The following is a 26,601-nucleotide window of genomic DNA, read 5'->3' as shown; positions in this document are numbered from 1 at the left end:
AGCGAATGAAAGAGCAAATAAACTGTTGACTATTGCTCATTACTACAACACTGGATGTAAGTGGCCGCGAGAACAAATCCACCTATACTGTGGGAGCGCGAAAACGGATCCATCCCTAGTGCCGTTAGACGGTGCGTCACACTGGAGTGACCGCTTCCTAAACTGATTGCTTCACATTTTGAAAACTACGTTCATCGATCTGTTAAGTGTTCGAGCTTTATATGTAGCCTAGCTTTCTTTCGCACACCCAACAGCGAAAGCTCCTGGAATCAGTTCCACAGAAAACCTTAGTAAACAGCTCCCATGAGAACTGATTTGGCGCGTCTGCCGTTGCAGCCCAAAGCTGCCATCAGTCCGGTCAACGATCCGAAGCGCCCTTGCTCACATCGACGATGTCCCACAGGGGGTTATTTAAATTAGGTGGCTGGCTGGAAGCACTTATGCGAATTAATCTCAAGCCCGCGGCTAATTATTTATCACTTCGTAGATGGTGCTGCACTTTCACGTAGCGGGGCACCCAGCGGACACTGTGCAGTCCAGCCTTTAAGCTACGTACACGGTGAGAAGAAACGTTGCTGCTTGTTTATTAGTTTTCGAATGTAAAACCCGATCGAAAACGAGCTCGTTCTCAGCCTTGCCAATAACCTTCTCAGAAGGAAAGAAAGTGTTGCGCATGCGGCACGCATGCAGCGGCAACATTACGATGAAATGTTAATAATCGCGCATGCTATACTCGGCAGCCCTTCTAGCTAGTTTGGTCTACTATTGAAATGCTAGACGGAGGACAATGGTCAAAGAGAGGCACCAGGCAGCTAAGGCCTTTTGAAATTGCACGCGTAAACACGTGAATCACTGAAGCGCCCTCGGTGTTGTTAATTGGATCGAGTTCCTCCCAGCTTGTACGGATTATACCTGCTATGTTGTACGCAGCTCTACACACGTGGACTGACTTCTATTAAACTGAACGACGTTTATCTGGACAAGCTTTATTCTCTTCTTCTTTTTTTTTTGAGAATGCGGGTCTACTACTCCGAGATAACCTATATTTTTTTTTTCTTTGAGCTCAGCGGGTCATCATCGTGTTAAGCCAGCGTTCTTCATTTTATACCATCTTTGAAGCACAAGATAACATCAACTATTAGACGTGTGCGGCGGGCTGATGGATTCTACGCAATAACGATAACGAAGGTGTCGAAATAGAGCCGTTTATGGCAGTGCTACCGAATATTCCAAGCTCAAAAGGGTTGAAAATTGGGCGAGTTGGTACGAATTCATACTGGTGTGGCACCACAGGGACAGGGACAGAGACAGAGTGACTACAACACAAGACTGTCCCTGTCCCTGTGGTGCCACACCAGTATGTATTCCAAGCTGCAGTGTGTGGAAATAAAAAGCTACCGAAATCAGGTTTGGTGGTATTGTAAAACACATAAAAAACGTTGCCTCTAACTGCCTCTTCACTCTCCAAAGAGGAAGGAAAGGGAAATGAATGCCCTTACGCGATTACATAGGTATAAAATCGTGTCCGCGAGGCATTAAAATAGACGTCAATTTACGCACGCAACGCCACCCAAAGTAGCCTAGGGGCGAAAACATAAATCTTGTTGCCGTTGCTGTGCCTCAGCAGGAGAGCTCAACGTTGCGTCCATAAAAAAAAATGCTCCCGCTTCGATCGCTTATAAATGTGCGGCTTCACCGAGATGGGCATAGCATATATATACAGGCAAGCTTGCGAAAAGCCGATAATGCATCCGCCATAATTTTCGCCATTCTAAACGAACGCGCGCATCCCTTCCCCCAAAAAAGGGCATAGAGGCGCGTACACACTCCTAAAATTAATGCCCTGGCAAGGGTACCCGACAGGACCGGGAGCCGCGCTTTCACGGAGGCCGTTCATCCTGTCCCTTGAACTTTTTTTTTTCTTTTTGCCTTTCGAATTGATGGCGGTGCTTTCACTATACTGCCTCTACACTCGACGTATTCTTCTGCCAGGTGTGGAAGCGTCTATAATGGAAAGTGACGGTGCGAGCTTCATTGGGCATTCGCGACACTTGTATACGCGTAAAGTGTGTGCGTGAGGGTATGTGCAGGTATTTTCTGAGTTTCTGTTGCGTTTCCGAATTTTTCGCTGGGACAGTTATGGCACACGGTACTTTCACGCACTGTTTGGGTCCGTAGCCAAAGACTAGTTTCGGGTCTAAACAGGGGTGTTACATGATGCAATATACGTTTGAAAAAAACAAATGGCATGTCTGCCTGTCATGACTGTCGGTTAACGGTTGAATGCTGCGGCTTTACGCTACGTAAAGCAGTGACGGTACTGACGTCACAACCATACGGTTCCTACACTTTCCCGTAACTTCAGACTCTCGGAGACACAATAAATACATTCCAAACATACAGAACGCTTTTGGGACATATTAAAGAGACGATAGTTTTGCTCTCATAGCCTCAGTCGCTTTGGGACTGAGGCTATGATGGACTGATGACCTCAGTCTGCAGGGTGTTCTCTTTGAACGTACTGGAGAGCTCTTGAGTGGCCGCACTAGAGAAGTGAGCGCATCCCTCCAATTATTTGACCACTCTTCCAGTATATGTATTCCTTCATCCGTAACAGCAGTCAAGTACACAAAGCTGTTTTAGCGTGCTAGATATCCACAAAACCAGCTGCAGCTTAACTAGCCATGCACTAGCCCTTTGGTTTCCAATCACTTTTACTTTAGTTTTCCCGAATTTCAACTCCCAGTTTTTGAAGTTCTTTACATCTTTCTAGCGCAACTTTTTCGCGAGCATTACTGGCAGACCACCAAATACAATGGTTTCAGACGGCTTCTATATATAGCGCAATACAGCGGTTTGAATACATAAGTCTGACTTTTTTTAACCAAAAAGGAACTTTCAGAAAAATCTCGCCTTGTAGTTCCATCTGTTTAGAAATTTGCAAACTCTCCAACCGATAGGTCGGGATCCTTTCACAATATACGTGAAGCAAATGGGTCAGAGCCCACTATAGAAGACGTCTGTAAAGAACGATGACGCCTACTCCATCCGCTGGGTATATGTTGTCGAACTTGTCGCGAAAGTACGAGGTTCTGTCGAATCTCGTGGTTAACCCGTACTTACATTTTTTTTTCTGAGTGACTTGATGCATCCCTTGATGGCACCAAGATTGATTGATTGATTGATTGATTGATTGATTGATTGATTGATTGATTAAAAACATCTTTATTTGATCAATATTCTTAGAACATGTGGGTGGGCCGCCTAGTCCGGTAGTCCACTGGCTGCTGCTGCTGCTGCGCTGGCCCTCCCCACCAGCCAGTGCTGACGGTCAGGATCATCGCTGAGCAGAATAGCCTCCCACTGGTCCTCTGAGGGGTTTGGAATGGGGCCAACTAAGGGATTAAATTGGCATGCCCACACCATATGGTAGAGGTTAGCTACCTCTCCATAGTGTGGGCACTGCGGAGAGTATAGTGTAGGGTACCACTGGTGTAATTTAGCTGGTGTTGGGTATGTGTTGGTTTGTAGTCTCCTAAGGGGGTTTGTTGTCTTCTAACTTATTGAGGGATTTGTGTGGTGTTGGGTACTCCTTTCTGGCTGTTCTGTATGGCGCGAGATTTTCAGCATACACTGCTAAACCTATCAGATCGCGGCACCCTTCATGGTTATCAGGGGGAGACGCCCGGTATAGAAGCGCTCGGGCATGCCTGTGAGCGGCTTCGTTTCCTCCTGGTAGTTCCAGGTGACCGGGAAACCAGATGACTGAGGCTTGGTTGGGTGGATGCTTAGTCAGCAATGACAACCCTGACCTATGAATTAATCCGTAATTGAAGTTGCGACAGGTGCTCTGGGAATCAGTGAGCACAACGGCGTTGGGGTTAAATGCTACAGCTAATGCAATAGCTGCCTCCTCTGCGTAAGTGGAGTTAGATGTTCTTACCGAGGCGCAGTTCACCATCGACCCTGAAAGCGTTGAGACTACAATAGTCATGACTCCATTCTTTGGTCCTGCTGCGTCCACATAAAGGGTGTTAATCTGCTTGTCCCATTTCTTCTGCAGGGCTTCCCCTCTTGCTTTCCTCCTCTTGATGTTATATGCGGGATGCATATTCCGCGGAATGGGGTGCACGTTGATGCGTCTTCTCACATCGCGTGGGACCTCATCCCTTTGGTTACTGTATAGGGCTGATTAACATGGATCTTCTCAAGCCGGGTTTTGTAAGTGCGAGCCTATTGATTTGCGAGAGCCATTGTGCTTCCCACATCTCTGAGGGTATTTTTCCGACCTGGAGAGGTTAAGGAATGCCGTCCCGTACATTATCCGCGAGATCACGAAAGCTTGCACTAACGTATGGTGTCCATTTCCTTCATGCCATGGTGTTTATTTCGGATACGATGTACAATCCGTAGGATTTTCTCGGTGGATGTTGTAAGCTTCTTCATAGTGGTGGTGTTCTGTCGCCCCTGCGTGATATACTGCCCTAGGATCTTGATCTCCGTGGGTTTCTGTACTGGGTGGTTCTCTATATACACCGAGATGTTCCGCGCTAGGGGTATCCTCGGGTTCTTCAGGATTAGCAGCTCGGACTTTTCCGGCGCACACTGGAGGCCTCTTTCCCTAGCGTACCGGTCCTCCGTGTCCCCTGCTGCTTGAAGACGCTCCTCGATCTCGGCGTCACTCCCCGAGTTGCACCAGACAGTGATATCATCCGCATACAATGTGTGTTTGATGCCGGGGATCTTGGAAAGAAGGCCTGGTAGATCTTCCATAGCCAAATTGAACAAGAGGGGTGACAGTACCACCCCTTGCGTGGTTCCTCTCGGGCCTAGAGTGATGGGATCCTTGAGACACCTTGATCCTTGGATCCTTGAGTGAGGTGTCCTTGAGACACCTCCCAAGTCACAAAGAAGGGCCATCCAGGCACTTGATTTGAAAGGAGCGTTCGATAACGTTCTACATAAAAATATCCTGCAAAGCCTCACCGATACCAACTGTGGCGCAAGAACCTACAACTATATGAAAAACTTCTTATCAGACAGGCAAGCCATTATAAACTTTGGTGGCACCAAGAAGATTATGGAAGAGTTCAAAAAAAGATTCCCCCGAAATCAGCGCAGTGGTTGCGGTGATCAACCTAGTATATGCACTACAAAACATGACAATGGTCTGATTTTTCCTCCCTGTATATGGCTTATGGTTTAAATGGTTTAACGCCCCAAAGCGACTCAGGCTATGACGGACGCCGTAGTCGAAGGCTCCGAATAATTCAGACCCCCGGGGGTTCCTTAATGTGCGCTACATCGCACAGTACACGGGCCGCTAGAACTTCGTCTCAATCGAAATTCGACCGCCGCGGTCGGGATCGAGCCCGCGTCTTTCGGGTCAGCAGCCGAGCGCCATAGCCACTGAGCCACCGCGGCGGGTCCTCCCTGTGTAGCCAAGCTCTGTTCTTAGATAGATGTGTCAGGGCGACTTGGTTTGGTTTGGTTTATGGGGTTTAACGTCCCAAAGCGGCTAAGGCTATGAGAGACGCCGTAGTGGAGGACTCCGGAAATTTCGACCACCTGGGGTTCTTTAACGTGCACTGACATCGCACAGTACACGGGCCTCTAGAATTTCTCCTCCCTCTGCCAAACTTACCGTTTATAGATCACTGGCTCCTTCGACATTCGAATGAATTGTAGGGATTTGGAACCATCCAACCAAATCACTCCCATCCGCTTTAAAAGTTTACAACCTTGCAGCTAGTTTGTTGTTAAGAACAGTGGCCAGGCATCACGTCTCACACTTGCGACAAATACGCGGTCGTTATAAAACCTCTTCTACTACGTAAAAAGGTAACACACCCCTGCTGTCTTTTTGTTAGGATCCACAACCAATATCCTGCTTTATAAGGTGATGACCTAGTTCTGCTCACTTGTGTTTCATCATGACTCGATCTTCCGCATTACAGCACCAATTCACTAATATTCACTAATAATTCACTGCCGCCGCGGTGGCTCTGTGGTTATGGTGCTCGGCTGCTGACCCAACAGACGCGGGTTCGATCCCGGCCGCGGCGGCAGAATTTCTTTGAAGGAGAAATTCTAGAGGCCCGTGTACTGTGCGATGTCAGTGAACGTTAAAGAACCCCAGGTGGTCGAAATTTCCGGAGCCCTTCACTACGGCTGTTTCTCATAGCCTCAGTCGCTTTGGGACGTAAAACCCCATAATCCAATCCTATTTTTACCAGCGATTAAACGAGCGAATTATTTAGTCCTTACCACTGAATTCGAACGCTCTCAGAGAACTGGACAATATACTGCACTCTAGTGAAACATAGTTACAAATGCATTTTATTTTCTCCCCTGTCACCGCGTTAATATTGTGCTCACCTGCGGCGTCCAGTTTCTTTTCCAAATGATTTTTCTACTAAACTATGGAACGGAGTTTGTTTAAGTGCTTTACTACCTTTGCAGTTGGCTGGTTTCGTTGTACCGTCCCCAATCTGTACTTCTCTTAAGAGCGCCCTAAGGGCCACGACAGCAGCTTTAATGAAAACAAGAAAAAACAGTCACTGAGAATGCAGCGAAGTTTGTTCCTGAAAACTTTTCTCACTCCAATATCCGCATTTTATGAGGCGACGGATGGGTAGCATAGTGGAATTTCGAGCGAGTGTTCAATCCACTAAGGCGCTCCGCACGAAGAAAAACCCGATTCAACGGCGGAAGCGCGCCGCTCCTGCATAACAACGGCCGCCACAGGGAAGCCGGCGGACGCCAAAACAAAGCGACAGCAGCGCTGAACGAACGAGCGGGCGCGTGATGAATTGTTCCCGGCATCCAGTGGAATGGCCTCTGAGGCTATGTGCTCTGACGGCGCGCCAGCGAATAGATGTCAGTGGAGCGAAACATTGTCCCGGAAGAAGTGAGGTTATAGCGATCTCCCTGACAGAAACTCTCACTGTGACATCATTGGGAATTCTTTCGTTGCGTCGCGAGTCCTCCAGGGCTTTAGTCTATTAGAGTGAAAGCCCTATTCCGATGGTTAAACACCGAGCAAGATATTACGATGTTTGTCTGTTTGCGATGTTTGTGGATTTGCGCCAAGTGAAAAAAATTAGAAATAAATTAAATAAATATCCACCACTAGGAATCGAACCCGCGGTGACGCGATCAGATCTCCTTCGCTGGCCGCTTCGCGAGAGCATTATGCTATTTTTTTTCTTTCATGGCATTTATTCTACATGGTTCTGTACACAAAGGTTTTTGTGTGTCACACCCTTATATATATATATATATATATATATATATATATATATATATATATATATATATATATATATATATTTAGTTTGCGAGAGCATGAAGTACTTGACTGCTTACACGAGTATTTAGCGAAGTATACGCTTCGTTAAAGGAAACATATTTATTCGACTCGACATTTCGATCGGAAGACCGATCTTCTTCTGATCGGTCTCCCGATCGAAACGTCGAGTCGAATAAATATTCTGCCTCTACCTTGAGTCAGCTCTCGTGAAGTCGTGTCACCATGCTATGCAGGCGAGTTTTGATAGGCAGGTTGACCGGTTGGTTTCGGCGGGGTTCCCATGCACGGTTACCACAGCAGTTGCTGAAGCCCTCCTAAGAAAAATTAAGTGTGCGATGTTTCAGAAGTCGACTGAGCCAAACAAACAGTCTGTGAGACCAGAAGTGGTGCCTTATGTGCACAGGGTCGCGCACAATGTGAAGAAGGTAGCAAAAAGACATGGCGTGCCGGTCGTGTTTCCTTCCCCACGAAACCTTGGCCAGCCATGCGCGCGCATTGGGAGCGATAAAAACAGCTCCTGCAACAAAAAGCATGGCAAGCAGTACGTGAAGTGCTGCACAGGTGTGGTGTATGAAATACCACTGACCTGCGGAAAAGCCTATGTGGGCCAAAGGGGCCGGTATGTTAATGACCGCGCGGCTGAGCACGCACGATCGCTAACAAGTCTAGGACGCGCACATCTTTCGCACCACTGCGCTGAATACTTCGTGTGTAATCGTGCGGCAGAACAGGAGCCGGGGCAAAAATGATGCCAGCAGTGCAAGAAGTGTGAGCCACGGCTTCGGGAGATAAAGATTCTGGGCAGGAGTGGAGATATGAAGGCGCGGGAGCTTTTGGAAGCATTCCACATTAGGAAAAGGGGATTAGATTGCGTGAGTGATACCCCGGTCCGCCTTTTTAAGGCTGAGATATCATATCTTGAATCGTTTTGTTGATGCCTATTGTACCGGTGTTTTTTGCGCATGCCTTGAATTTTTCTATATATTTGCTGGCTTTGCAGTAAATAAAATCAGATGAAGTTAGCGCATGTCCTGTGTCAGTCTTTCTTGTGTACGTCTTATTACAGCGCTATTACCATTTCTGTCTGGAATAAATATGTTTCCTTTAACGAAGCGTATTCTTCGCTATATATATATATTAGGGGTTTGCGAATATCAAATTTTTCGAATACGAATCGGATACGAATACTGGGTTCCGAATATCGAATCGAATATCGAATAATCAAGGACAGACGCATTTAACCACTACAAAACATTTATTTGAGTACCTAAGAACATCAACGTTCAACAACACTATCAGTGATGAAATGAGCACAAAAGGTGTGTGTGGCTGCACAAAAAGTATCAAAGTCTCGAACATTGTTCTTAGAAGAGTGAGAAATATCAGAGAATATGGCTAGTACACAGTATTGATCAAGGCTAGCTTGCCATAAGCACAAAAGTACGCTGCTGGGATGAACATAAAAGGTTGTCGTGAAGGAAAAGCGGCTGCTCCACATGGTCAAGCAGAAGTAGTTCCCTTCTAGCTGAAACGACTTCGCCAGCCACGGAAAATGCCCTCTCAATTGGCACTGAACTGGCACTTATTGCGAGGTATTTCGTGCACAGCTGTGACTATACCAGCTCGCAGGTATAGCCACAAAGAAGCTCATCAGCGCAGTCAGCTACTGCATGGCCCAACGTTACGCATTGCTATGGGCGCCGCCATGTTGTTATGTCTCTGTCGATAGGACTTGCGGACCGAAATGAACGTCGGTGCTCGCAGTAGAATATTCGGCTAGATACGAATATTCGAGTAGTGTCGAATATTCGACACAACACGAATACTTGGATTTCGAATCGAATACGAATCCTAAAATATGATATTCGAATTATATTCGCACACCCCTAATATATATATATATATATATATATATATATATATATATATATATATATATATATATATATATATATAAGGGAGTGACACAAAAATTATTTACAGAGCACCTAGGTAGGCGCTACGTGGCACAAACATGATAGAAAACATACCAGAACGAAAAGGCCGGCAAGGATATACAGCGCGTCAGGAGAGGAAACCAATGCGGTAAAAAGTCAAATTCTTTGTAAATATCCGTTACCTGCAGCAACATTCGCTAAAATGAATTCTGGGCGAAACAACAGGTTCAACGTCTTGCATGCGCGTTTTCCGAAGGCAATGAAGTCCAATCAGAAAAATCATATCAAAGGGTTTCGAGCCAGGTTGGGAAACAGCAACGTCGAGCACACCGTAGGATTTGAGGAGAAAATTGTTCTGTAGCGTCCTCTGCAACACATCCCAAAACAAAATCGCGTCTTTGCAGTCTGTAAAACAATGTTCAATTGTTTCAGGCACATTGCACAAGCGGCAGTTTACAGAAGACGCAAAAATGTTTTTTCTATCGAGCCACGTGTTGACAGGCAGAGTTTCGGTGTGTAATTTATAGAAAAATGTTTTGGTGCAAGGAGGAATTGGCATTTTACGCACTCGCTTTCAAACATCATGACCCATGAGCCCAAAGTAGACAGAACGATACAGTGGGGGCGGGAAGAGCATCGTTATTAAATCCCTGTATAGATTTTTGCTCGGAACCGAATATAATACTAATTTGAAAAACTGAACTTTCAAAAAACGCACGGAGGCATAAACTTCCTGCATAAAGCCTAGTAAACGGGGGCGTTCAGTAAAATTGGAAGAAACTACTAAGTTTCAAAGTATAGTCATGAAGTTAACCTGCAAGATTGCTCTAATAATCGGATGGGAACAATCACGAAAAAAAAGGACAAACTAGGCACTAGAACTAGAAGAACTAGAAGAGCGCTAGGCAACGCTGTTACATGCAGGTTAAATAACAGGGTTTGTATAGGCTCGCATTTGTTCTGCGTTTATTTTCGCAAACTCCACGTGTGCACGGGAGAATACATACGGGAAATATTGTCGAAAATATGTAGCACATGGAACTTATCAGGTCATGGCGAAGACATGAAAAAAAAAAATACTAAGCAGCAATGTTAAACGAAAGAATCGACGATAGTGCTTTCCGTATTTTGCGATGGCCACATTAAACTTCCCGAGGCGAGAGAAGCATGCAGTCACTTCCTATCTGGCATCAAAATTTATCACATACGAAAAGCGACTTCGAACGCAGACACCGAAACGCTCCGCGCCTCGTGTCGCCGCAGGACTCGTGTCTCTAACGGCCCCCGCTGGAGTGCCATTCGCTCGGCGCTTATCACCAATCGTATCGCTGGAGGCCGCTGGCGCTCGCGTAGAACCCGCGGCCAAGGTCAACAAACCACTGAACTCAGCTCTCCCGTCAGCTTCGCGATCGTACCCGTCATTCTACCACCGCGGCGGCGCCCAGCGTGTTAGGATCGTAGGGTGTGTCGCCTGTGCGCAACACACCTGCGCGGGAAGTGTTCGCAAACACGGATCACTGAGCTGCGGCCTGCTTCGTTTCATTATTCTTTTCGGCACCAAACCGGCAGGTGCTACGTTCAGCTAAAGGCGGATATGCAGCAGCAACTCCAGGGGAGCGCATCGCACCGCTTGCCGCGGAAGTTCAAGGAATGTTTGTACTTTCTTGAAGAAACATTTAGTGAAGAACGACGCGCCGTCTGCTAAACATGAGTTCTCCATAGCTTTGTAAATTTCGCCAGTAACACGGGGTGTCGCAACGCGATGTTGCAGGCCTCGCAATTACATAGTCCCTCGAAAAAGCTTCGCCGGGCTTGTACAGTGCTTGCAGCCTGCAAAAGAATGGAGCGTAGTAGTACCTGCGCATGACATCCTGTGAATCTGATCCGCGTAGAAGCATAGACTCTGAGCGGAGCTGAATAACGTGCGATGAATGCAGGCACTCTCGCGGATTTTCTATTCAAGCTCATTTTCAGGGAAAATCTTACCACTGCGCCTCGCAAAGTGGTCTGTGCTATTTAAGACGCACGCTTGTAACTAACCACGATCACAGGCCACGGCTACACATCTTTCCGGAACGTTTCGACATAGCGTGCCACACAAAGAATAGTGAGATAAAACTGCGAACAATATGATATCAGTCATTTTGATAATCTGAGGCATTTTATGTTTATTCAGAAAATAACTTCCCCTAACATTTTTGTTTTCATAACGGCCATTGCCTGGCCTTGTTCAAACGCACATTTTCCAAACTTCGCTCGACATTAAGTAAAAATTCAGGGGGGCACTTTGTTGACCTAAAGTGCGGTGAGGCGAGTGCCCGGTGTTGCTGCTTGTGTCACTGATGTGTGGTTGAGATGTTAAGCTTCGCCTCTAAGAGTGGAACGCGACAGCGTCTTGCAACGCTGCCAGGGAGTCCACAGAACGCCATCGCCCAGTGATGAAAGCCACTTTTCTTCGGGAATGAAGCGTCCAGGCAGCCACTGTCATGCCTAGTTAACAGGACGGCCTGCGTCAGTAGAAGTAAACGTGTGAATCACAGCACTGACATTTCGCCGGTTCCACGCCCCCCTCGTAAAAGGGGCGTGGTTTCAATCTTTTCCCGACTCGTAAAAGATTGGAAGTTTGCACTGCTGAAGGGAGAGCCATTATCACTACACAACTTGGCTGGGATGCCATGCGTCGCGAATATTTCCGCACTTGCATCGATTACGTACAGCAGCAGCGGATGTCCGATTAGGCGTTTGAATCTCGAAGAAAAACGAGTAAGCGTCTACAAGTATGAGGTACTCATTGCCTTAGTGGTGGAAAAGGTCGGCACCGACAATTTGCCACGGCAAATTTGGTAACTCATGGCTAAGCATGGGCAGTTTTGCATTTCTCTTTTTGTACTTGTCGCAAATGGTGCATGACTTCGCTACAACAGCTATGTCCGCGTTCATGTTTGGCCAGTACATTACCTGTCTGGCTCTCGCCTCCATTTCATCTTCGCCACAATGTGCAGTGTGCAGCAGGCCAAGAACTTCTCTGCGCATGGCTGGAGGAATGACAAGCTTGTTGCTTCTGAGAAGCAGCCCATCCTTGACGTGCAGCTCATCGTGGTAGCTCCAGTAGGCCTTTAAGGCATCCGGCAGTTCTTGCTTGCTTTATGGCCACTCTGTGCTTGCATAACGGCATAGCTCGGTCATGAGGGCGTCGTTATTGGTCCCATGCTTGATGTTCAGGAGCTGTTGATCTGAAATAGGCAGCGTAGAAATAACGTTGACGTGAAATTGCTCCGTTTCGCCCACCAGCTCAGTTTTACACGGAAAGCGCGACAGGGCGTCGGTCAAAGCGACTTCTTTTCCAGGTGTATAGATCACCCTGATTGGGAACTTTTGAAGCACCAGCCTCATGCGTTGAAGGCGGAGAGGGCAGTCGCAAAGCGGCTTCTTGAAAATTGATTCAAGTGGCCTATGGTCGGATTCTACTGTGACCTCTGGTTGCCCGAGTATGTAGTCCCTGAACTTCATACAGCCATGAACAATGGCTGGTGCCTCTTTTTCAATTTGTGCGTACCGTTGCTGCGCGTCAGTTAAGGAGCGGGACGAATAGGCTATGTGATGGTTGTCTTGTAAAATCACTGCGCCAACACCGTACTGGCTCGCGTCCACAGACAACTTTACAGGCTTTGATTGGTCAAAGTATGCCAGGACTGGCGCTGTGACAAGGCAATCTCTCAACCTTTGGAAACTGCTTTCCTGTACTTCTGTCCACGTCCATGCGACGTCTTTATTCAGTAGCTCTCGAAGAGGCGCGGATGTAACGGTTAGATTCGGGATGAACCGCGATACGAAGTTTATCATACCAAGGAATACCTGCAGCTGCTTACGGTTCTCTGGCTCTGGCACTTGCATGGTGTCTTGCACTCTGCCAGGGTCCAAGGAAAGTCCTTCTGTGGTGAGGATGTGGCCCATGTAGCGTACTCTGGACTGCAAAAGTTGACAATTTTTTTTTATTAAGCTTTAGGTTGTGTTGTCTGCAGCGTTCAAGCAAAGCGGCGAGGTTCCTGTCGTGTTCTTTCCTTGAGGTCAACCAGACCAGTATGTCATCCATCACGACAGCTACGCCTACCAACCCTCCAACCACCTCGTGCATTGCGCGTTGGAGAACCTCTGGTGCCGATGTGATGCCGAATGGCATCCGCAGAAGCCTGTACCTTCCGAAGGGAGTGCTCATGGTGCAAACACGCGAACTTTCTTCATCAAGGGTGATTTGCCAAAACCCTGACGCCGCATCGAGGGTGGGAAAATATTTGGCTCCTTGCAGCCGCGGTAGTACGTCTTCCAAAGTAGGCATGTGGTAGTGTTCTCTTAGAATCGCCTAGTTTAAATCTGAAGGGTTCAAGCATACGCGCACCTTTCCATTTTTCTGCATTACAACCATATAACTGGACCAAGAGCACGGCTCTGTCACTTTTGCAATGACGCCGTCGTGTTCCATCTCATCTAGTTTTGCTTTCACGGGCTCTTGCAGGGCAACAGCAATTAATCTTGCTGGTTTTACGGTGGCTCGTGCTTCGGGCTTCAGCTGCAGGCGATAGGTGATACTCTTAAGTTGTCCTAGGCCTTGAAAGACGTCTTCAAATTCCTTTACGAAGTCCCGAGAGTATTCTGCGTCGACCGCATTTATGCGTTTTATCAGGCCCAATCGCTCAGCAGCATCTCCGCTCAACGTAACTGGCACATTTTGAAGAACAACGAAGAATGTTACTTCTGTACTTTGCGTCTTGTTAGAGGCGAGAAGGTTTATCTTCGCGATAGCCTTTTTTTTGTGAGGCCAAAAAACGTACGTAATGTAGCCGAGCAATTTTGCGCTGGCGCTGTTGCTACCTTTCGAAAGATCGTTTCTGGCATGACAGAACAGTTGGCTCCGGTGTCTATCTTACATTTCACTGCGACACCGGCAACATTTACCGTTGCTGACCAGTGCTCGTCGCTGGCTACTGCATGAACTTCCAACGTTTGAAGAAAATATTCTTCGTCCTCGGCGATTTCTACTTGCCGTATGCGCCGTCCTTCTGGCGGCGCTTTCGAGCGGGATGTGCGGCACACACTCGCAAAATGATTTCGGTCGTTACATTTGTTGCAAAGCCTTCCTAATGCGGGACACCTTCCGGTTTTGTGCTGTTGTAAGCCACATCTTGAACATAAGGTCGTCTTTGCTTTTACCGCGTCTATGCTTCTTTCTGGCGCAGAGATGGGACGGTTGTTGCTTAGATCTGCGCGAACTGCTCTTTACTCTGTTTCTTAGCACGACAGATTTCTACTGTTTTGGTATAGGATGGATTTTCTGAGATGTGTCTTTGCTGCAATTCCTTGTCTCTCATACCGAGGATTATTCGGCTACTTAGAAGCCTGTCCTCAAGTTCTCCAAATTCGCATGGCCTCGCGAGAGTCCTGAGCTCTATGAGCCAATCGTTGAATGACTCGCCATCCCGCTGGTTCCTGGAACCAAACCGGAACTCGTTGAACGTGAGGTTTGTGGCCGGTTTGTAATACTCTTCAAACTTCAGGATTAAAGACTTTAAAAATCCTTTTTCTGCTCCTCTTTTTCAAACTTGAAGGTACGGAATGTACGCCTTGCCTCTTCGCCAATAGCCATCAAAAAAGTAGCGGCCTGAACATCTTCGGGTTGTTCATTCAGCTTCGTCGCAGTTGCAAAAAGTTCGAAATCACATTTCCAGACAGTCCAGTTGTCGAAAATGTCGCCTGTAGCGTCGAGAGGCCTTGGCAGAGGGAACAGCGTCGAACTCATCGTTGTGGCTGTGTTCTAGAAGACCAGCTGTCTCGAACTGGGGCCTTAGGGACACACGCCGGTCATTAACGTGGAGAGAGTTTATTTGTTTCGATGGCAACAAAAATACAAAACAAAACGGCTGAACTCAAAGGTCTGATCATACAAGCACATGCGCCGTGCCGCTACACTGAGCACGTCAATAGGGCAGTAATGAGGCCGACACTCGACCGCTGCGCAGGACGATGAAGTATGTCGACCATTTGCGCAAAAACTCAGCCTCGTTCGTTGACAGAGCGTCCACGCATGCTTGCTCAAAGAGGCGCGTGCGGAGGCGCTGCAACATTGGAAACATTGTTCTTTGCGGACGCCCATTTAAGGAAGCCACTCCACGCTGCCGCCACAAAACGAACATGCCGACACACAAGAGCATATATTTAAACACTTCGGGTGAACTAGTGCGCGATTCCAGGCGGGTTAAAAACATGCGTGCACTAGAATCCAAAAGGTTCGCGCCACAACACACTCAAACATTGCGTGCTAAGGTAGCAGCAAAATACGCGATAGCATTTTCGCGTGTTCTGCAGCGGTGTCATTGGTGCTAAAAATATGAGGGTAATTTGTGTCGTGAACTAAGATTTGCAGCTTTGTGCCAAAGCTTGGTTCCATGATTTTTCTTTCTTTTGATGTCGAAAAAGCCCAGTAACTAATTAATGGGTGCATTTTTCTTTATTTGATTCCTTTGTCATTACCAGCGGTCTAATTTGCGCAAGGTCTGCCTCCATTGGGTCCCTAAATATAAGATGCCGCCTGTGGTCGGCATCAATGGCTTATCGCCGGATGCTGCCGGCGAGCTTCGCCGCGCTTCACTCTCTCCTGAGGTGCTTCAAGAGGCCAAGAAATCAGCTTCGCTGGGCAGCTCTGAAGAGCGGCGATATCTTTCAAGGCGATATATATATATATATATATATATATATATATATATATATATATATATATATATATATATATATATATATACCTAGCAAAGGAAGGGGAATGAGGGGCTCGTTATTAATGAGGAAGCCAACATCCACAGAAATCAAGGGACACAGGGGATTTTTAATTTATTTTGTGGTGTTGATCAAATTAGAATATTACTGAGTAATATTCTAAATTGATCAAGACCGCAAAATAAATAAATTAATTAAAAACCCTCTGTGTGCCTTGGTTTCTGTGGCTGATGGCTTCTATCATATATATATATATATATATATAAAAGTTGCGAGAGCATTAAGTGCTTGACAGCCTAAAAGAATATATTGCTAGGTATACGCCGTTAAAGGGGCCCAGAAACACAATCTTAGGTAACTGTTTTGCCTGTTGATTGCATACAGTGAGTTATAATGGTGCTATTAGCGTCGGTAATACCGCGTATATTCCGTTTTTTAATATTTTAATGTCCTCCCAAAAACAACTTCATGGCTCTGATGGTGTCGCCACACAGTGGCGGGTTTCTAGCAGCGGATATGACATCACCTGGCGCGAGCTTGATGATCGGACAAACAGTAAATATACTGCAAATTGTGTGAATAAATAGACACATTTTGCACCTGTCTGCGTTTTATATTAGATCAACAAAAACAACTTGTTTGTCTTAGATAAAAGCCCTGCAAAGCAAGTAAAATAAAAATACACCATCAGGGGCGCTCTGGCACGGAAACGACGCTGCCAGTCTCAGCAAAAACGAGTTACAGAGAGCAGGCAACCATGGAGTACAAACTTCCGCGACGTGCTCTGGCTGGCTGTTTTGATTGGTTGCGCCAGGTGCCGTCATTGGGAGAGCGAAATAGGAGTGGGAAGCCCCGCCAAAATCGAGTTGAGGGCAGCGTTTTGTTTGCTTGTATTTTGAAATTTCTCCACTGAATAACTCCCGTTCCTGTGCATTGATTCCTGTAATTCTTTTTAAGTCAGCATCTGTGTGACATAAAGAACCCACCTGAGGTATAGCCGGTATCGCCCCAAGCAGTGTTTCGCAGCCCCTTTAAAGGAAGCATTTATTTGACTCGAGGTTTCGATGGGAGGATTGAGCATTTTCAAGAGTGATTTGTCTCTGCTGATGTTTCCCCTCTTATATATTTTTTTGCTTTCACTTACTACCATTGTCTATACGTATGCCTGTTCAATCTTCTTTCAGAGCAAAGGACAGCTTGGAATTCACTTCATTAATACTGCAAGGATGTGCTAACCCGTTGAATTTTGATTGCTTTTCATTTATCTTAATTTATTTTGTACCTTACTTGGAAGTGCTTAGTACCATTTTATTTGATTTGTTGATCAGCACGTGTTATGCAGTGTTTCGTGCTGTTTTTCATAGTTTTCTTCCCCGTTTTTGCATAAGAGCTGCGTACCTAAGTACATGTTAATAGCGAAATATATCTTCGCTTTCTATATTCAGAGATATCCTTTACTTCTTTGGCTATGCAGGCCCGAAGGTAACCGGCGAGTCTTCCCTGGACTACTTCTGGCACAGGCAAATACCCGTGTTCCTCATCGTCTTTGTGCCGAACCTTCTAGTGTGTGCCATCTCCTTCGTAGTCACTTACGGTTCATCTGTGTCAGAAGCCCTCCAGCATGGATTTGTGTCATTCTGGTACGACGCCTGGACTCTACACGGCGCCGGAACGCCACAGACCTGGGTCTTCTTGGCTATCTTCACCGCATACAGCGGCCTATCTATTTTGGTTCTACCAGGAGAAGTCTACTACGGGCCGCCAACATTAACAGGACACAGGCCAGTCTACCGGAAGACAGGTTTTCTGTACTACGTCATCACTATGGCCATAGCCGCCTTCATCCTTCTAGTGCAGGATGCACGGGCCTGGTCAATATACAGAAACCTGCCGGGAGTCGCTGTTTCTCTCACGGTCATCGCCTACGTCGTTCCGGTACTTTTGTACATAAAGGGCAGACTTAAATCATCCCCAGGAGAGCATGGAACCACGGGTAGCTTTATTTTTGACTTCTAGTGGGGCTTGGAGCTGTACCCTCGCATCGGAGAGCGGTTGGACATCAAGCAATGGACGAACTGCCGGTTTGGAATGATCTGGCAGCTGCTCGTGCTGGTCAGCTGGAAGGCCCAGGTAGAGACGTCGGGTTGGAATTGGTCCATGGCAACTACGGCTGTGCTGCAGACAGTATACATCGCCAAGTTCTACTGGTGGGAAGATGGTTACATGCAGACCATCGACATCATGGTGGACAGGGCAGGTAAGTTATTATTATGAGGATCGACCTCGAGATGACCGCTCGAAACATATGCGACCGCTCAGCTCGTAAATGAAAAGCTTACGAAATAGTTGCGCACTGCCTTCTTCGTAGCCTGCTGCGAAACACAGAACCGCCACAACTGTCGCTCTGTCGAAGCAGGTGAGGGGCAGCTAATGCGTTACTGTCTTGTGCGCACATGTGCTTTGTGGCGGTTTTTATACTCGAAGAAGAGCATAAAACGTTGCAGTCGGCCTAAATCAAACTCATTTTTTAACTGCTGCAGTATATCATTTCGTTTTGTTCCGAGGTGATCTATCTCCACGCTTCGTTAGAACACAAAACAGAACCTGCTTCCTTCGTGTCCCAACTAGTTTAATTTCGAGAAAATGCCGAAGCACAAGCGTTACCTCTTTTAGTACCTGATAGCTATACAATTAAACTTTTTTTTCAAAACATTTAACCTCATTTTTATGAAGGCTTACTTTAGTCACACCTATTTTCTAAAACTCTAACTAAACCTATACCGATGCGTAATAGGAGGACGAATACGCTCAAGATAGGCGACGTAAAAAGAATCATCAATTTCGAAGTAGGCGCCTCACGTCCAATGTTTGTCATACGAGAAACGCAAACGGCACCAGCAGAACAGTGTCATCTGCCTCAGTCAGTTTTACTTGAAGGCAGATTAGCTGTCCACTTACATGTTCTTTTAGCTCCTGCATTTACATGCGATTGTAACCAGAACGTTGCATTTATCGATTTGCAATCTACTTAATATCCATATCTTTCTTTTTTTTTCACGGTACTACATATGTTGGGGTTGCATCTGCTTCCTGACTCTCTGGTACTCGATCCCGAGTCTTTACATGGTCGAGAACAGTCCTGATTCTAGCCCACTGCAAGCAGCCATCATTTTCATCATGGGGGTCTTCATGATAGGCCTGAACTACTGGACGGACTGCCAGAGGCAGGTCGTGAGGGCCACGAATGGAAAGTGCACCATCTGGGGATCTCAACCGAAACTAATCCAGGCCTCGTATCGGGACTCAAGTGGCAAGCAGAGGACCAACTTACTCCTGGCGTCTGGATTCTGGTCGCTGAGTCGTCACGTGAACTACGTGTTCGAGATTCTCGGCGCTCTCTGTTGGGTCCTGCCCTCCGGAGCTTCGAGCATTGTGCCGTACCTGTACGTTCTCTACCTAGTCGGACTGCTCGTGCACAGAAGCTACAGGGACGAGGAAAAGTGCTCGGCAAAATACGGAGAATACTGGAAGCAGTACTGCGACCTAGTGAAGTGCCAGCTTGTACCCTATTTACTTTAACGTGCGCGATCATGGCCACTTTCAAAAAGAGTGAGCGTCTGTGTGTGTTCGAACCTTTTGTGTGGTTAATTACTGTATTTTGAAATGCTAAAGATGTAAATATACTCTAAAGGAACATATCCGAGATTTCCGTGGTTTTCAGCACGAATCTTCGTTAATTGACTTTTTTGCACTCTCTCATCCTGTCAGTTTGGCTTTCAGTGCATAATATTTAGCCTTTGTATTTGTCCTCGAGAATATAGCAAGCTTGGAATCTGTTGCATGTACATGTGGACATTAAATTTCAAAGGCTGGTTTTATAGTCTTCTTTCGCGGAATGAAATACGCGCTGAATAATTCCATATTAAGGTTACTTAAGTTTGCGTTATCGTTCCCCGAAGTATTCGAACGATTATTCTGTGGTGTAACTCGGGAAAAAGAAATGAATTAAACGCTGACTCCTTGCCTGGCATGTTAAAATTAGGTGAGAATTTACATCTGGCTCGCCACATCTCCAACTATAGGGCAGCTGCAGCACAGAGTTTTGGAAACTGCCAGCTAAAGCCTTAGCGGTGACGACTTTCTACAGGCATATGTTGCAATGATTATTATTGTCTTGGTTCTGTGAGCCTATGCACGCCACTTTGTATTTAAAAATCGATGGGCAACGGCTTTCGCCGTTAAAAGAACAAGCGAAGTAATGTCGCCATATAGCGGTAATGCGAAATATCACAGGATTACACTTTTCAAGGCAAACCATTTTTCGATTACTCGGCCGCTGGAACCATTTCAGTCCAAGTGTCCGCGTATATTTGGCAACAACAATGTGGTTAATTTGAAGAAAAAAAAGTGGCGTTCGCCGAGGAATGAGAAACACCACCCTTCTGATAAACGCGCTAATAGCTAGTTACCATACGCAGTAATGAGGCGTGAGCTGAAATATATAGCGCCTTCAGTAGAGGTGCAGGGACTCGATTCATTCCACAACAGTCGGCGCGACAGACGCCATACTAACGGTCGCTGCTGCGATAAACGCGGCAATTGCGGCCAAAATCTCGGTGATCTCGGCGCCGCGTCAGCAACGGACGACGAGCGGATAAACGAATGGATTGTGTCGGCTTACTTGACGTCTCCTACAGTCGGCTGCGGTGAAGACTCGCGTCGCCCATGGCGTCGGCAGCGCTATCAAATGGTGTCATCGACGCGATTGCGCCCACGTATGTAATGAGCACTGCTTGAAGTGAGTGCCTGACAGGAGTTTCTTCGGGCCCCTACGTCTTGCGGTCTCCGAAACTGTGGCTACTTACGCTCACTTCCATCGTCCTATCTTCTCTCTGTGGCAACCGCAACGCTTCCTTCTGGCTGAATCCTTCCGTGTCTTTAGGGCCTTTGGTCAGCCTTTTTTATTTCGCTTTAATTTGTTCTTCCTCTGACATTAGCGGCACAACGCGGGCAGAATACTCGTCTAAAACGCCCCAGCCGCAAGGGCCGGACTGCACGCGTGACATAGGGCGATAAGGCCTGGTTCGGCGAACGCAGCTCGTACTACGTGATCACGTGCAGTGACATTGACGGCACTGCTCACATGTTCACATTAAGTTATCGCCAAATGTAGCTGGGGCTGTCCGGAGAACGTAGCCGCTAAACCAACTCTCCAAGAGGGTATCAAAGGAGGCCTGGATGTGGTCTTGTTGGACATTCACCGCTTAGTATTTACCCCCTCCTCTTTTGTGCGCAACCTTTGACCCCATGAGGAAACAAGCCCAGGTTACGCGCCTTGTCTTAGACAGTAGTCTTTCCCTCTGTATTTGTACGCGGCTATTGCAGCAATGTACCGCGGAGAAAGGCTTGGTGCGTCCGCGAATTTTCTTCGGTGTCGCAGTAAAAGACTTCTACTTTTTATCGTACTCAAACACAATGCAGTGAACTTTGCATTGCATTACGAGCCATGGAAAGGGCGACTGCCAACTAACCCAGTGTACATAAATATTACCAGCATATAGGAAGCTCTCATTGCATTTTGCGAATGCCAGTTGGAAGGCATGCACGCATAAAGCCAGAAAGCAGACCCCATCGTCAGTCTGCATTGTTTTTGCTATTAGTGTTTTTGCTATCGTCAAAAGCTTTCCCCATTGGTTTTCTGTGGCAGTCCTAACTGCTCGATGTTCGCTATGGAAACAATTTAAAAGAAAACTTTTGCTGCACATCGGAAGAATTGGCTATTACCTTCAATATTTTCACAACACTACCTCACAGCTTTCCAATATTCCAATTTTTCTCCGAGAATGTTGGACGTGACTCGACACTGGGGCATAGGCCGCAGGCGTACATTGCCATTGACAATAAAAAGCTAAAGACACGCATAACTGATTCCCAGGGTCAATGGACACCTTAATCGTGCTTTCAATCAGGTACGTAGCGCTGGTATCCATCTGTCAAAAATTGTGCTTTCGCACAATTTTTCGTGCTTCACAGTGCTAAACCGCCAGTCATTTTTTCTCTTCCATAGAAAGCGTTCTGTCAGCCTGGCCCCACACAGTGGACAGGTATTTGAATACGGCTTATTGAACATACGAATATTATTAAAGTATAAATGAGCAGTTAAACTGAGTCGCACATTGACGCTGTATTCAACTCGGCGCAGCGAATCAGGTCAAGGCGCTACTCAAGTTTTACTCAGCCTGTGAGGTCCGGCCGTTGCCACCAACGGCATTGAAGCTGCCAGCCATCAACATAATATATGTTTAATGACCTTAGGCTGCATATAAAGACGACCAATTACAGCACCTACCTGAGGATAAAGAGGCACTTCTGAATCTATGCATCTTTGAAAAGAGCCCAGCAAACTGTTATTAGTATTAATGTGTTGCACTGAATCAATGCTCCAGCGAATAAGCTGTGTTCTCGTGGTATGTCTTTACACCATCAACGAGGTCATCTAAGCAGCAGAAGCAGCAGCTGTTTGCGCAGATGCTCTGCAGATGCTTCCTGTGACGTCCCCTGCGTACCCCGGGTCCCCGCTAAAGAGCAGGCGAGCACCGAACAGCAGCTGAACATCGCTCAGGTCGCGAGGCCGCGTGTCCTATCAGCGTTGTTGCGCGCTGTTCTCTTTTGTCGCGGCAGCGGTGACCCTTTGGCGACGCTTGCCGCCACGGTGTCCCGCTTCCTTTGACGCGCGAACCGGTTGCGACGAGAGCGAAGCATTCCGCGGCGGACGCACGGCGTATACGTCAAAGATCACGTCCTTACAAGAGATGTGGTGCGCTGACAGTGTTTGTCGAGGCTGTACAGATGCCTTTTCGCCCTTCAGGGGTAGATTAAGGGAGGAGAACGTGGGGGGGGGGGGGGGGGGGGGACTCCATAGGGGTCTCTAGGAGGATATCCTCCTTGAAAGGACGTAGTCTTTGTGGAGACAAATTTAACTAAGCTGAGCGCAAAACCAGGAGACAATAAAACGTCGTAATCGACCAGTTAAATCTCATATCAGATACATGGATTAAAATTCGGCAGTTTTGCTATCAGCTGATATAATAGTAGATTCAAAAGAAGAGAGGGAACAGGAGGCTGAATTAAAACTAGCAGGCCAACTGTAGCTCATTTCCAGCCAATTGATCAAAGATTCCCACAGTTTCCCCTCTCTCACTGAGCAACCTAACAGCGATAGCTTTTCCCCTTACTCTTTCCCAGCACCGCGTGACGGTCCAGTCCACTCTAAGGTCTACATGGAACATCGCTCTCGTGATGAAACTTTCTCGAAAACTCCCTGCTTTGACGGCACGTATAACATACTCATTGTCAATGAGGCGACGGTGAGAGTTTTCAGTAACAAATTATTGCAACCGCGACGCCGTTCATTCCAAAGAGAGTCCTCCGTACACCCCCAGTAAGATCCATGTCATGCACTACTATGCTTACTTCTCAAACCGAAATGATTAGTCGCACTTAATTACAGCTCGACAGTTTCTGAGACAGAATAAATGAAGTGGCGCATAACATCACTCATTAATTTTTTTAACTTGATGCCGTGCACCAAACAAAACTTCCTTGTGGTCAACTTATCGGTGTCAGATCTGTCAAGCCAAAACCCTCCCCTGGTGGATTGCTTCCTGCTTATTAATAACTCCACGTGTGAGCTGCGTGAATTTCCTTTAGATAAGTCAATAAGTCAATAAGTTTATTTTCCACTTTCAACTGGAGGGCTTCCTGGCTAGAAGGAAGCTGTAGCTCCCATTTCTATATTTGTCCGCCCTTCTTCACATGACCTGCCAGTGCAAGACGATCTCTACTGCCTCAATCATTCCCAAATCCACCCCAACCTAGCGGGAGGAGCGGATGACCGACCAATGCAGCCTCTGGGAAGTCACGTCTGGTGTACCACTTTGAGGCTGCGGCCGGCACCTCTTTGGTCCAGGGATAGAGGCACCACCCAGGGGCTCAGCTAGCCATCCATCCATTTTACAATGCTTATTAGAACTACCTTCAAACTATCACTGACAAAACTCCAAGAGAAAAAATGAAATGCTACGCTGTTGCACTTACTGATGTCCACATCCGCAGTATCCCCGCCACGTGATTTCGAAGTTGTAAGCATGGTTCTAGCTAGGCGAGAACATGGAGTACACAAATAAGGAGGGCACTAAAGCGCGCGCGGCTGCACACACACACACACACACACACACACGCACACACACACACACACACGCACACACACACGCACACGCACACGCACACGCACACGCACACGCACACACACACACACGCACGCACGCACGCGCGCACGCACACACACACACACACACACACACAAAATTGGTGCGAGAGCCATCCCGAACCCTTTACCGCACCCTCGCTAATTGGGGCACCGGTTACAAACATTTCAGTTACCTCCCAATGAAGTGAGTGGCAACACGTCTTGGGCATCGACGGCGACAACAATGAAAAGATAGCCGACCCGATGGTCAGCAGCGCAATGCGCTTCTTTCAGTCGGCACCCGGCCGCCCGGCTTAAGTGGGAGCGTGATGATCAGCCTACCGGACATCGAATGGTTGGTTGAACCTGTAATTAATGAACCGCGTAGCGGCACTCTTATTTCGCCGGCGTTCCTACAGGGGGCGCAGTGCATCGGCACTACTGCCGCCATTTTTGGCTGTACGGCTTTGGTAAGCTGACGGAACTGTACACAGGGCCGCGGGATAGCACAGGGTGTGGCATTCGGCATTGGAGGCCTCTGTGGTGCAACACGGGCCAAGATTACACGCCTCTCTCTCCCTCAATTTCTCAATTCTTCCATCCACATTTTATATTTGTGGGTATTATTTTGAAGCTTGCAGGCCGGCCAAAGCCGGGAGAACAGAAGCGGCAATTATCTTTCTCCCTCCCGCTTATCTCGTTCTCTGCGTACATTGAGGGCGTTCAGTTATTCGTCGCGTGAACAGCACGCGAAGATGCCTTCCTATCTGGCTCATGTAGAAGCCTGCCGCGAATGGTTTCGTGTTGATCGTTCCGTACAGTGCACACGAACGCGCTTCAGACGTCCTATCGTTTGCACTGCGCCCAGCGGATGAGAGCGTCACTTCTTAGCACAGAGTGCTAGTTCATTGTTTCCTAGCGTTCGCTTGTTTCTAAGCGTATTTGTGGATAGGCCGGGTAGAACGGTATTAATACCCTTCTTTCCGGGAAGAATGGCATGCTCTACGGATATTTAGTTTCAGACCACGATTACTTCCCGCGGTTTTTGCAGTCTCTCATACAGAATAACGCAGTAGTCTGCCGGAGATGCAGCGGCAACGCTCAAACGAAATGAAGCACAGCTACGCGCAGATAAAATTGTTATGTTTGAAGCGTTCATGTAATCGGCACGTCCCGAACTGTGGCATTCAACCCACAGTGTATCGCGTAAACCCTGGACTTTTTCCATTCGGAAACTTAAACAAATTATAACTGATCGAGTAAATTGTGTGTTTGTAGAATCAAAAGGCCCAACAGATCAAGTGAGCGTCTAGTGGCGAGCTTGCGTTCCATAACAAGGCCATGTGACAGTTATCGCTGCAGAATAAATTAAGCTTGCTTGTTAGCTTTAAAAGCCGCTTGCTGAGTACACATGTGCTCATCCACTGCTCGACACTGCTTTCCCCTTTCTTCCTCTATCTCTCGCTCTCTCGTTTACCAGTTCGCACTACGGAACTCTACAGCAAAAATACCTTCTCTTCCACACAGCGCAGTAATACAGCTCCTTAAAATTACTTTCAATGGAAAACGGGGTGGCACATTCCTGGTGGCTTTCGTTGAAAGCACTCAATCCACAATGAAAATGGCAGTGCGAAAGGGAACGTCGTATATGCATGTCTTCAATAGTGTTTGCCTGAAAATATAGATTCGGCTTTAAATATTTTTTCGCCGCGATGGTCCACACGGTGCACAGAGTAAATTATATAGATCATACGATTATTACTATCCTGTTAAATTAATTGCAATTAAATATTTGATATTTGGCCTGTATTGAATTCAACAATGCATTCCCAGAAGGTTTGCTACGAGAAAAGTCGTATTATACCAATTGAATCCATGTTTTATCATCATCATCATCATCAGCCTGACAACGCCCACTGCAGGGCAGAGGCCTTTCCCATGTCTCTCCAATTAATCCTCTCCCACCCAACTTTCTGCCGCCCCCTGCTACGTTTGCCTTCTCTTGGAATCCACTCTGTTACCCTTAAGGACCAGCGGTTATCTTGCCTTCGCATTACATGCCCATCCCAAGCCCATTTCTTCCTCACTCCCTCCTCCCGCTTCCGATCTCATAACGTTGCACCTATCATTTTAGAGCGCAGCTCTTTGGCGTCCGTTCCTGGGTTTCGCGTCGGCGTCGGCGTCGGCGTCGGCGTCGGCCTCGTAACCAGCTCCGCCCCCAATGTCACGCTTTTCAATTGGTAGAAATGCTCGTGACGTCACAGTGCGCGAATTTCAAATGGGGCCAATTGTACTTTGGCTAGTAACCATGCAACCAATCAAAGGGATCGTATAGTGAT

The 26,601-nt window shown here is 47.1% G+C and overlaps 1 protein-coding gene and 1 pseudogene across 1 annotated transcript in view; both read left to right on the top strand.

The window, feature by feature from the left end:
• Positions 1–26,601, top strand: part of Acat1 (Acetyl-CoA acetyltransferase 1) — a 436,280-nt gene that overhangs the window by 338,583 nt on the left and 71,096 nt on the right. The gene's annotated exons all lie outside the window — the stretch shown is intronic.
• LOC149359622 (uncharacterized) lies at positions 12,244–19,886 on the top strand (annotated as a pseudogene).

This window comes from Amblyomma mixtum, chromosome 2 (genome assembly GCF_055824585.1).
Source record: "Amblyomma mixtum isolate Tamu chromosome 2, ASM5582458v1, whole genome shotgun sequence".
NCBI classification, from domain to species: Eukaryota; Metazoa; Arthropoda; class Arachnida; order Ixodida; family Ixodidae; genus Amblyomma; species Amblyomma mixtum.
This window is presented reverse-complemented; position numbering and strand designations above follow the sequence as displayed.